At 49.7% G+C, this 8,841-nt stretch overlaps 1 long non-coding RNA gene across 1 annotated transcript; it reads right to left on the bottom strand.

The window, feature by feature from the left end:
* Positions 1-323: 323 nt before the first annotated feature.
* Positions 324-2,860, bottom strand: LOC128081689 (uncharacterized). The gene is made up of 2 exons (XR_008207371.1): positions 2,446-2,860; positions 324-1,244 (listed from the first exon to the last, which is right to left on the bottom strand). It is a non-coding gene; the product is annotated as an uncharacterized LOC128081689 (long non-coding RNA).
* Positions 2,861-8,841: the final 5,981 nt, after the last annotated feature.

The following is an 8,841-nucleotide window of genomic DNA, read 5'->3' as shown; positions in this document are numbered from 1 at the left end:
ATTGCTCTGCATAACATGAACCTCAAAAGCTATCCAGCTGCTTTGCAGCTGTTAAGATGCAGCTGGTCAGAAGGCCTTCTGTAATGAAGAGACATCTCTGAAATTCTTCAAAATACAACAATCTGCTCCCTGACATTTTTCAGAAAACAACAACAAAACAAAACCAAACAGAAAAACCCACCACCACATCAAAACATATCCTTTCAATTCCTTCCTCATCTATTCCTTTAGCAGGCTTATTTTTAACGAGGTATAGGGAAATCTGCCTAAGCACCACCTTCTGGATTTGGCAAAGAAGAAAGAAACATTCATTATATTACACCACACTGTGCAGAAGTCTGTCTTGTGTGACAATACCAGTTCCAAGGAATTTCACAAAGAAAAAACAGGATTGTAATGAGAAACAAAAGGCAGGTTTATCCCAGGTCAGATGGCTAATGAGTTTCCTGGGCCTTAATACTGGAAGGAACTTTCAGGCTTAAAATCAGAGTTAATGTGTTACAATGCAGATGGCACTGATGTGCTCTGAGTCACTTGTGCACAAACAGTCTTTAGGCTACTTGCCACCTGAACTACACACACAAATACTCAGAATGCTCTCACGGTGCTCAGTGACCAAAGGCACATCAACAGACAGAATCACTCTTCTGCTCTCAGTAACGGCAGCGTTCACCCAGCAATGCTGCCACTCCATATCCTTCATTCAGGCTAACTGGATTCAGCAAGAGGAGCCCAGAAACCACCAAAGTAGGATCACTTCCAACAGCATTCCCCCCCTTAAAAGATGGTACCTACTAAAATGTGGAAGATAGATGAAGCTGCAGTGATATGAGAGGCATGTGTACCGACAGCACACGTAGCACTTCCTTGCTGTACATTGGACCAAAGCACTCATTCTTGCTTTTCTTAAGTGCAATAAATAAACTGACTGTACCTTCAAAAATTAAAAGTATCTAGGCATCCTGTTTTTCCTTTTTTGCAGTGCTATCCTAGTGAAAGACTTTCAGAAAGTACAGATTTACAGCTGCAATGGTATACCCACCTATTCTTTCAGGTCAAGATTTAATGAATTAGAGGATGGAAAACACCCATGTTTTTGTACAAAGGAGCAAATATTTTTGTACAAAGCAAAAAACAGTACCCTTTTTTTTACACACCATTTAGAAAAGAAGCAAAATCCACCACTTACCAGAGTCTCTGTCACATTCTCATTTGATTGCACTGTAAATGCAGCGGCATCCTACCTATAGAAAATAAAAACAACACAGCAACAATATTTGGCATGGGATGTATCCAGTAAAGACTTGATTTTTATGGCTTACTCAGGCATAACCATCAATAGCTGAGCTGGGATGGAAAATGGACAATCTAAATAGGCATGAATATCAATATTAAAGACCTTCCTTTTTCAAAAGTGTTCCACGACTCTAAAATGTTTCAAGTTGTTCAAATAGGTGAGGAATCCTTCACTGAATAGAAGTGAATTGCAAGGACTTTGCTTCAGGCACATTGCACTTCCAAACAGCGAATGCCAGAAGTTTATTTTGACAGACTGCACTGCACAGGGAGTGCAGAGCTCGGAGTTCCTTACACATCCTCTGGACTCTGGGCTTTTATTTGCACAGCACAGACTGCTCAGTAATTAGAGATGTGAAGCTTTGCATGCATTAATTAGAGAAAGTGGTGGCAGCTTTGTATTTTCGCCCTTCCTTCTGTGTACTTTACTAATGTAAAAGGCCTGGAGCAAAATTAATAAGCACTGAAAGACTCGTTTTCAGCCTTGCAGATGCCCAGCTTTTTTGTGTGCATATCTAAACACTGGTGTGCAGAGCATGCTGTGGGTAAGCCAGCCTCTGAAAGGTGCTGGAATTTAAGAAGGCCCCAGATTATCTGCATTATCACTTGGGATGGAGGCCCTGGGGTTCGAGAGCGTAAGCGTGCACTGCACTGCTGCAGTACCTTGTGCAGATCCTCAGCATTATCACAGCAGTAAATAAACAATTCAGATTTAACCCCCAGACTAAAACATGTTAGGTGAAAACAACATTGCGGAAACAAATAAAGCTCATTTCATGTATGAATGCATAAATACACAGAGTCACTGAACAGGTGTGAAAGCTGTGAGGAAGCCATGCTTCACAGGCTTTTGAGATTGTTAGAAAAATCCAAAAAAGAGAGCAAGAAAAATACTAATCCAGTTCTTTCACATGGAAAATAAGAAGACAGTCCTGCTAAGCTAGTGGGAGTTTTCCAATTAAATTCAGCTAGGCCAAGAGCGCCAAGAATATAAGCAGCCTTCTACCAACATCCAGGAAGACTTTCTGAGGCAGATAAGTTCAGGATTCGCGCCAGCAGGACATTATTGTGCAGCTGGTCTGCAGAGCACAGTTTTCAAAACTGTGCAGCCAGTCTGAATCTCTTCGGTTTGCGCCGCCCTGTCCTTACCTGGCGGTGGGCACGGGGACGGGGTGGGTTACCGGAGCTGCAGAAACGACCGCGGGCAGAAGCGCCGAGAAACGAACGGGAAATGTTTAATCGACGAACGCACAGAGCGACAAACAGAGAGACGACCGCGTTCCCAACCGGCTCCCGTCCAAACGGCGACTGCGGAGGACGGCTCGGTGCTGACGGGGGACGGACGGACCTCCGCGCCGCCTTCCCCTGAGAGCCCGGCGTCCCAAAGGCACGGGGCGGGCGGCGGCGGCGGGGACGCGGGGCAGCGGAGCGCCACTTTCCCCGCACGGAGCCCAACAGCTCCACCAGCGGCAGTGCCATCGCGGCGGCCCCGCGGCCGCCATTGGCGGAGAGCCCGCGCTCGGCCCCGCCGCCTCCGCGCCGCCATTGCTCGGGGTCCTTTCGTTCCGCGGTCGCGCCGTCGTTGCGTCATCACCGCGCGCGTCCCGGATGGCCCCTGCCGGGCTGCCCGCGGCGATGCCTGTCGCCGCGCTCCCGCCCCATTTCCGGGGCTCCGGGGCGGCCGGACTCCGGGAGGAGGAGGGCGGGTACGCGGGGGACCGCGGCGAGGCCGAGCCCGCGCCGCCCTGTTCCATGCGGGCCTTCCTGGAGAGCGGCGAGCACGGGCCGCATCCGTGCCGCCAGGAAAGCGTTGAGGAACGCAGCCTTGTCTCCTCTTGTACCAGGCGCTCATGCTCACGTATTGGTTCAGGCTGTGACTTGGGAATGCCACTACAAGTCACAGTAACTCAGCAATTGCGGCGGGTGATGTGATAATAGCTTCTTGGAAACAGTCGTGATATTCCCTCCTATTCTACTTGTAACATCAGGATAATCTACGCGCTGACCTGGTACAAGACCTTTCTTGCATTTTCTTCCATCTCTTTCCCTGTGGTCCAACAGCCAATGAGTTTCTGTACAAGAAGAGAAACTCTTCCAAAAAACAGGGCAGCTGTTCTCCTGGATGCATACCCTGGGGATGGTTTAAGGTCAGAACGCTGAGGGGAGGCAACCATTTCTCTGCTTCTCTTTATCCCTTCCCTACAAGTCACCCAGCTGCAGTGTCTTGCTCCCAGCTCCTCCCAACAACCCCTTCTATTCCCACCAGAGATCTAAAGGAGAGCACGTTGGAAGGAAAAAGTCTCCTCTCTGGCTTCCCACTTAGCTACACCTTTCACATGCTGCAAAATCGTGGGCTTTGCTCTGCTCTGTGTGTCACTGGAAGAGAGCACCGCATTGGAAAATGAGGATCTCGGGGTCCCAGGGCTCTGAAGAACGTGGCCATCACATCTGTCAGAGCCAAGGGGTCTTGGGAGAGTCCCCATCGTCCCTCTTCAAGGAGATGGCACCGAGTCGCTCCTATTATGAGAGCGAGAGCAGGTTCTAGTCTATGTTCACCTGACAGCGAGATTCATACACAAAGGGTAGATGTCAGCTCGTCCAGTTTATTACGAGTGCTGGTCACTGGGGGAGATGGGCAATAGAAAAGATCAGAGGATGCAGACCTTGGGATGCAGTCAGAAAGGATGATAGAATCAAATGGAGCGTCATGGAGTTACGGGTCACATGGGATTAGGTGGTGGGGGTGAGGTGGCTGCACATGAACCACAGCCCTGTGATGCCCCTGTGATTCCCTGACCCTGCCTGCTCCCATCACACTGCGACCTGCTGCCGTGTGGCCCCAGAACTCTGGGATCCCTGCTCCCACCTCACCCCCCCCACCAGGGCCTGCAACTGGCCAGCCCACCACCAGGGCCTGCAAAGGCGGCAAGCCCACCACCAGGGTCTGCCAAGGCTGCAAGCCCACCACCAGGGTCTGCCAAGGCTGCAAGCCCACCACCAGGGTCTGCCAAGGCTGAATCAACAGATGTCGTTGATCAGGAAAATAAAACGTCTAAATTAGATCTTGAATATACAATTCCAACTGATCCACTAGAAGTCCGTCCTGTCGTAACCCAGAAAACAAAAAAAGTGCAGGACAGACCGGCAGGGGTGCCCCCTGATCAGTGCCCCCTGCTCAGACTCATTGACATGTAACGGCCCGGCCATACATGGCAACAGAATTGATGGACTTAGTACAGCAATTTCGGCAGAAGCCTAGAGAAGGTGTGCCGGCTTGGTTATTAAGACTGTGGGATTCTGGGGCAGAAAGTGTCTTGGTGAATGGCCCAGAAATAGCCAAGTTGGCCACCATGACTGTCCATCCTGCTCTCAGACAGAGGTTATACGTGGGTAATCAATATCGTGATGAAAACCATTCTATACTAGAATGGTTAATGGCAGCCTGCCGTATGGTATGGCCGAATAAATCGGACATACCTTTACATACAGGCATGTGGTCCTCCATGGAGGACCTTCAAAATTATATCCGCAAACTGGGTGTAAGAGAGGCTATCTATGAAGAGACATTTGATGGCCCTGATATGGTTAAATTTTCAGCAGGGATGAGAGATTTAATTCTACAGCAAGCTCCCTCCCATTCTCTACGGCACCCTACTCTCTATATTAAATCCCCTTGTAGCATCAGAAGCTGTAGTCCAGCAGGCTGCCCAGTTAGTTGCCGACTTGGGAGAAACAGAACGCCTGCGGACTAGGCGCAATATTCAGCTATTGGAAGAAGCAGAGGTCCTGCTGGTAAGTAAAACCAAAATGCCGGCTACTCGAGCTCCTCCATCGGGACCCATCAGGGTATCCCGAAAAAAAATGTTTAATTATTTAATTCGGGCTGGGGTCCAATTTGCTAAGATTGACTGCCAGCCCAACCATGTCCTTCTCCAGCTCTGGAGACAACTAAAGGACAATAAAAAATTCCAGAACTACCCTAAGAAATCAAGGGTGAGGGTTACAGAGAGCGTACCAACAACAACATGGAACCTAGAAGATTGTGTTGTTCCAAACAGGAAAAAAAAGCCACCTCAGGTGTCTCGGGCCACAATGCCTGAGCCGTCAGAAGCAAAAGAATTGGCCATAGCACAATTCATGGCGTGACAAGGGATGTAGGGCCTCCAGACGGGACCAGAGGCCCTATGTAGAATGAACGATTTATTGGTCCCAAAAAAATAGTCAGAGAGTTATGGCGTTGGTAGACACGGGAGCAGAAACATCAATTGTCTACAGAGATCCGAGGAAATTTGATGGGGACAGAGCGATGATTGGTGGTTTTGGGGGACAGAATTTTTGTCACCCAAACACGGTTCAAACTGGGGTTTGGGCGTCTCCCACCCCAGGAGTACAAGGTGTCTATTGCCCCAGTCCAAGAATACATCCTGGGCATAGATATTCTATGGGGTCTGGCCCTCCAAACAACTGTGGGAGAGTTCAGACTTTGACAGAGATGTATCAGTGTCCGGGCGGTGCAGGCAATATTAAGAGGCCATGCGAAACATGGGCCTGTTTGCCTGCCGAAACCGCGCCGGATTACCAACGTCACACAGTATAGACTCCCGGGTGGACAAGATAAAATATCGAGAATGGTGCAGGAATTAGAAAAAGTGGGCATTATAAGACCTGCACACAGTTATATGTAACTCCCCCATATGGCCAGTGCGAAAGTCAGATGGCATGTGGAGAGTGACAGTAGATTACAGAGAATTAAATAAGGTCACGCCCCCTATTCATGCAGCTGTACCCAATATTGCCTCTCTAATGGACATGTTGAGTAGGGAGATAAAAACCTACCATTGTGTCCTAGATCTAGCAAATGCATTCTTCAGTATCCCAATTGCTGAGGAATCGCAAGATCAGTTTGCGTTTACGTGGGGAGGCAGGCAGTGGACCTTTCAGGTCCTGCCACAGGGGTACGTGCATTCACCAACGCATTGTCACAATCTAGTGGCGCGTGACCTGGCTGATTGGACAAAACCTGATGATGTTAACCTATATCATTACATTGATTATCTCCTGCTGACATCATACTCACTGGAGGCAGTAGGACAGGCGGCAAATTCATTAACCGCCTATTTACAACAGAGGGGATGGGCTATAAATCCCCAAAAGATGAAAGGTCCAGGCCTGTCTGTAAAATTCCTGGGGGTGGTTTGGTCAGGAAAGACCAAAGTGCTACCCAGTGCTGTTATAGATAAGGTTCAGGCGTTCCCAGTCCCTACAACATCAAAGCAGCTGCAAGAGTTTCTAGGTATATTGGGTTACTGGCGTTCCTTTATACCTCACCTAGCGCAGCTGCTAAGGCCACTATACAGACTCACGAAAAAGGGGCAGCTCTGGGACTGGGGGAAAACCGAACAGGATGCTTTCCAACAAGCAAAACTGGCAGTTAAACAAGCCCAGGCATTGGGTATATTCGATCCTACCCTCCCAGCCGAGTTGGATGTTCATGTTACTCAAGACGGCTTCAGTTGGGGCCTGTGGCAACGCCAGAGCTCTGTTCTGATCCCCACTGGTTTCTGGTCTCAGGTTTGGCACGGAGCAGAAGAAAGATACAGTATGATTGAAAAACAGTTATTAGCTGCCTATTCGGCATTACAGGCAGTAGAACCAATAACTCAAACAGCTGCAGTTATAGTCAAGACCACTCTGCCAATTCAGGGGTGGGTGAAAGATCTGACCCACCTTCCTAAGACAGGGGTGGCCCAAGCACAAACAGTGGCACGATGGGTCGCCTATCTCAGCCAAAGGAGCAGTCTGTCTTCATCACCCTTGAAAGAAGAACTCCAGAAGATCCTAGGCCCAGTTACCTATCATAGTGATGCACCAAAAGAAATACTGGTCGCTCCACCAGGGAAGAGTCCCGTTCAGGAGGGAAAATATCCTATCCCTGAAGATGCCTGGTACACAGATGGGTCCAGCAAGGGCAACCCGAGCAAGTGGAGAGCAATAGCGTACCAACCTTCCACCAAGAAGATCTGGTTCGACGAGGGGGATGGTCAGAGCAGCCAATGGAGAGAACTGTGAGCTGTGTGGATGGTTATAACCAAGGAACCAGGTGATGGTATCCTGAACATCTGCACAGATAGTTGGGCTGTGTACTGGGTGCTCACTCTTTGCATTGCACAGTGGGCCACCCAGGAATGGACTATCCACGCCCGACCGATCTGGGGAAAAGACATGTGGTTAGATATATGGAATACGGTCAAACATAGGACTGTATGTGCCTACCATGTTTCTGGTCATCAGTCCCTACAGTCACCGGAAACGATGAAGCCGACACACTGGCCCAAGTTCGATGTATTGGGAATTCACCATCTGAGAACATCGCCCGCTGGTTACATCAGAAGCTACGGCATGCTGGACAAAAGACAATGTGGGCAGCTGCTAGAGCATGGGGACTGCCCATACAACTATCTGATATCGTCCAGGCATGCCAGGATTGCGACGCTTGCTCCAAGATGAGAGCGAGATCGTTGCCCATCAACAACAGCCCATCTTGCTAGGGGACACAATCCTCTCCAGCGATGGCAGGTCGATTACATCGGGCCCCTTCCTCGCTCCGAAGGGGCAAGATACGCCCTGACCTGTGTTGACACGGTGAGTGAGGCTGCAGGCCTATCCAGTACCGAGAGCAAACCAGGCACATACCATCAAGGCACTCACTAAACTGATGTCTGCCGACGGGACACCTCAAGTCATCAAGAGCGACCAAGGGACTCATTTTATGGTGCAACGATACAGCACTGGGCAGAAGAAAATAACATCGAATGGCGATTCCACCTGCCATATAATCCAACGGGGGCAGGCCTCATCGTTATAACGGTATTCTTAAGGCTGCCCTGAAGACAGACTCCCAGTCCCTGCAGGGGTGGATGAAAAGACTGTATGAAACCCTGCGGGACCTGAATGAAAGACCTCGAGACAGCAGACCCAGTGCCCTGAGAATGTTGCAGATGACATGGGCCACCCCGTTTAGGATCCAAATTACGGGCACTGATCATCAGGCAATCTGAAGATCAGATTGGTAACAAAAATAATCTTCCGCTCCCTGCCCCTGAGAATTTAGATCCAGGTACCCATAGAATGAAATGGCCCTGGAAGGTGCAGGTAGGACCCAAGTGGTGTGGCCTACTTGCACTTTGGGGGAGACTATTGGAGGTGGGAGGCTCAGTAGTCCCTCCAGTAACAGGTACGTGGCCTACTGATATTGTGGTCAACACTCCGATCTTTATCGCTAAAGGGACCCCCATCGTGTCCCTGTGGCAGATCAGGACACCTCCTTTGGTGCCTGATATCGTTACGCACCGCAGACCAGAAGGTGTGGTACAGGCAGCCAGGATGTGCCTCAGTACAGGCGGAAGTGTTGACCCAGGACTGAAATACTGCCTGCATCTCGCCCTGGAGAGCAGACCTTCCCCTCCTGGTACCTCTGAAACATCTGCGTTACCCCCAGTGAGTCTGGGAGTCTTCAGGACCACTGGAAGGAACAAAATGCCATCA

The sequence above is a fragment of the Tympanuchus pallidicinctus genome, unplaced genomic scaffold (assembly GCF_026119805.1).
Source record: "Tympanuchus pallidicinctus isolate F22 unplaced genomic scaffold, pur_lepc_1.0 scaffold212, whole genome shotgun sequence".
Lineage (NCBI taxonomy): Eukaryota > Metazoa > Chordata > Aves > Galliformes > Phasianidae > Tympanuchus > Tympanuchus pallidicinctus.
The sequence above is the reverse complement of the archived record's forward strand: the minus strand, read 5'-3'. Positions and strand labels throughout refer to the sequence as shown.